Source organism: Macaca mulatta, chromosome X (assembly GCF_049350105.2).
Source record: "Macaca mulatta isolate MMU2019108-1 chromosome X, T2T-MMU8v2.0, whole genome shotgun sequence".
NCBI lineage: Eukaryota > Metazoa > Chordata > Mammalia > Primates > Cercopithecidae > Macaca > Macaca mulatta.
Window position 1 is genome coordinate 16,147,564 of NC_133426.1, and position 4,229 is coordinate 16,151,792.

At 40.3% G+C, this 4,229-nt stretch overlaps 1 pseudogene; it reads right to left on the reverse strand.

The window, feature by feature from the left end:
* Positions 1-2,655: 2,655 nt before the first annotated feature.
* LOC106995157 (putative heat shock protein HSP 90-beta-3 pseudogene) lies at positions 2,656-3,181 on the reverse strand (annotated as a pseudogene).
* Positions 3,182-4,229: the final 1,048 nt, after the last annotated feature.

The following is a 4,229-nucleotide window of genomic DNA, read 5'->3' on the forward strand; positions in this document are numbered from 1 at the left end:
GTCCTCCAGCTTCGTTAGTGAAAAGCAACCTGTCTTTAAGTGCCCCAGGTCATGTCCTCTTTTCTCGTCTCAAATTATTCTGGGACAATCAGAAAGAAAGTGATCTACATCTGATTACCTTTCTGAAAAAAGAAAAATGTCAGAGCTGCCTGCCAGGAGTTTTTTACAGTGTAGTTCCTCTTAGACACAGAAAATGGGGAGAAAGTCGCTGTCATTTAACAGACATTAATTTTGACCAGCCATGAATGAAACTTCTGCTACTCCTGAAAAATATGTGTAGCTTGCCATGCCCTCAGACATGTGATTGGAATCAATTCTCCACCTGTCCATGACTTTCGCCATGTGGTTTTGCCATGGAAAAATCACTAAAGTATCTCACTAAAGCAGCAGTCTATCTTTGCCCCTTCAATCTGAGCCCCACATGTAAAGGGCCTGAGAGTAAATATTTGAGGCTTTGCAAGCAAGACTGTCTCTTTTGCAACTACTTGTAGCACAAAAGTGGCTATAGAAAATATATGTATAAATACACATGAATGTATTCCAATGAAACTTTATTTACAAGAGCAGATGGCTGGCCAGATTTGGCCCCACAGCCATAGTGTGCCTACTTCTAGCCTAGACAAACTATTACCATAGCAATAATAGCTAATTATCATATTGACAAGAACTTACTTATGTCATTGTGATGTAGTGTTCCCTTCACCCAGAAGGCTCTGCCCACCTGTGCTTTTTGTCGATATCCTTTTTCTTTATGTCTTAGCCTCCTCTTCCAAGAAGCCTGAGACTGTTTACCTTAGAAGAGTGTTCTAATTACCTATTTACTCATCCTTCTCCTTCATCACGCTAAAAGTGCCTAAAAGCAAGGTTATGTCTTAATCACTTCTGTATACCCAGACCCTTGTGGTGAACCTAGACCATAGAAGATGCTCAGTAAGTGAATGTGAAGTGAATAATTCAAGGAAATACAATCACTTCAAGAGAATGAGAGGACAAGCCACAAACCAGGACAAAATGTTTGCAAAAGACAGATCTGATAAAGAACTATAATCCAAAATACACAAAGAACCCTTAAAATCCAGCAATATAGAAAATGAACAATCCAGTTTAAAAAATGGGCAAAAGATCTGAACAGACGTCTCACCAAAGAAGATATGAAGATGGCAAATAAACATATGAAAAAATGCTCCATATCATCTGTCATCAAGAAAATGCAAATTAAAACAACAATGAAATAGCACTACATACCTATTAGAATAATGAAAATCCAAAACACTGATAACACAAAATGCTGGCAAGAATGTGGAGCGACAAGAGCTCTCATTCATTACTAGTGGGACTACGATATGGTACAGCCACCGTGGAAGACAGTTCAGCTGTTTCTTGCAAAACTAAACATGCTCTTACCATACAATCCAGCAATCATGCTTTTCAGTATTTACCCAAACAGGAGGAAAATTTATGTCTACACAAAAACCTACATACAGATGTTTACAGCAGCCTTATTCATAATTGCCAAAACTTAGAAGCAACCAAGATGTCCTTCAGTACGTGGATAAATGGTGGTACGTCCAGACAATGAAATATTTTTCTACGCTAAAAAGAAATGAGCTATCAAGCTATGAAAAGACAGGAAAGAACCTTAAATGCATATTACTAAGTGAAAGAAGCCAATCTGAAAAGTCTACATACTGTATGGTTCTAACTATATGACATTTTGGAAAAGGTGAAACTATGGAGATGGTAAAAAGGTCAGTTGTCTCCAGGGGTTAGGAAGAGGGAGGGATGAGATAGGCAGAGCACAGAGGATGTATAGGGCTGTGAAAGTATTCTGTACGATACTGTAATGGTGGATCCATATCATTATACATTTGTCCAAACCCATAGAATGTGCACCACTAAGAGCGAACACTGATGCAAACTACATTTTGGATGATAATGACATGTCAATGTAGGTTCATCAATTGTAACAAATGAACCACTGTGGTGTGGGATGTTGGTAATGGAGGAGGCCAGATGTGGTACAGGGGAAAGGGACATATGACATTCTATACTTTCCACTTAATTTTGCTGTAAAATGAAAATTTTTCTAAAAATAGTCTTTTTTTAAAACGCACATGCAATTACATATCATTGTTGCAAGTCTTTACTCAGCCTCTTCTATGGCCCTTATTCTCAGGAGACACTGAAAGCTAACTACTTGATTAGACAATGGCTCCTTAGATCCGACAAGGTCTAAGCACAACCAAAAGCACAAGTGACAAAAGAAAAAACAGACAAATTGGACTTCACCAAAATTAAAAATGCTTGTGCTGCAAATGTTACCATCAAGAAAATCAAAAGACAACACACAGAACAGGCAAGCGTTTTTTTTTCCACATAAAAACGGCATCTGCTTTATTTGGTATACTTTCATTTCAGAACAAAATAAGCAAAAAAGCACAATACACAACCTCCAATATCCTGTTATAAAAGTAGGAAGAGGATGGGGCTTAAGGCTCTTGTTTCCTGCCTTAGACACACTGACAGGAGAGAAAAGACACTAGACATTTGCAGAGGGAGCCAGGTGAGATAAGGCCACTCAAGGCCACGGGACAGAGCCACTCAAGGAACCATGGGGACACTATACAAGGGCACAAGGTTTCCAAATATAAACTCCTAGTCTACTTCTTCCATGTGAGACCCATTCTCCTCACCCTCAAGCAAGGGTATCTCATCAGAAACAACAGCACTGGGTTCGTCTATTGTCACTTCATCTTCATCAATACCTATACCTAGCTTGATCATGTGGTAGATGCAGCTGGAATGGGTCTGGGGATCCTCAAGGGAGAAGCCAGAAGAAAAGAGAGCAGTTTCAAACAGCAGCACCACCAGGTCCTTGACAGCTTTGCTATTCTTGTCTGTCTCAGCCTTTTGCTGCAGCCTCTCCACAATGGGGTGGTCGGGTTGATCTCCAGGTGCTCTTTGGCCACCATGTAGCCCATTAAAGAGTTGTCTCCAATTGCTTGAGCTTTCATGATTCACTCCACATTGGCTGTCCAGCCACAGGTGTTGATCACAATGCAGCAGGGGAAGACATAAGCCTATTGGAGGTTGTCACCTTCTCAACCTTCTTATCTAAGATTTCTTTCATGAGCTTGCAGAGGTTCTCAAACTTTGCCTTGCTCTCTTCCATTTTCTTCTTCTCCTCTCATCCTTAGGTAGCTCGACCCTCTTTGGTAATAGAGACCAGGCTCTTCTTATTAAACTCCTTGACCAGCTGCACGCAGTACTCATCAGTGAATGTGGTCTAGTATACCTCCTCGAAGCCCCGCTTTGAGAGGTGTCTACCTGCTCTTTGCTCTCACCAGTGATGTAACAGATGGACTTCTGTGCCTCCTTCATGTGAGAGAGATACTCTGACAGAGACGTCATCTCATCTTCAGACTGGGAGGTGTGATAGCACAGCAGCTCAGACAGACGTCCCTGGTTAGTGGAGTCCTCATGGATCCCAAGCTTTAGATTTTTAGAGAATGCCTCATAGAATTTCTTGTAATTCTCCTTCACTTCTGCCAGCTCAGAGAAGGGCTCAAGCCACTTCTTAACAACATTTTCGTGAATGACTTTCAAGATTTCGCTCTGCTGGAGCACTTCTTAGGAGATGTTCGGGGCAGATCCTCAGGGTCCAATAGTTCAAGTCATTAAATAGGGAAAGAGATTGACAGTAAAACTGACTATTAAAAGGAGTGCATTCAATTCGCGATTGCAGATATGGAACCAACCTAAGTGCTCATCAACCAACAAGTGGATAAAGAAAATGTGGTATATATACACCATGGAATACTACTCAGCCATAAAAAGGAATAAAATAATGTCTTTTGCAGCAACTTGGATGGAGTTGGAGGCCATTACTCTAACTGAAGTAACTCAGGAATGGAAAACCATTCTCACTTATAAGTGGGTGCTAAGCGACGAGGATGCGAAGGAATAAGAATGATATAATGGACTTTAGGGACTGTGGAGGGGGAAGTTAGGAGGGGGTGAGAGATGAAAGACTACATATTGGGTACTGTGTACACTGCTTGGATGATGAGTACAGCAAAAATCTCAAAAATCACCACTAAAGAATGTATCCACATAACCAAAACCACCTGTACCCCCAAAACAATTGAAATAAAAATAAAAATTAAAAGAGTGCATTAAGTAGATATTTTTAGGAAAAAAAACTTATTTTTTTTGTTTGTTTTTTGTTT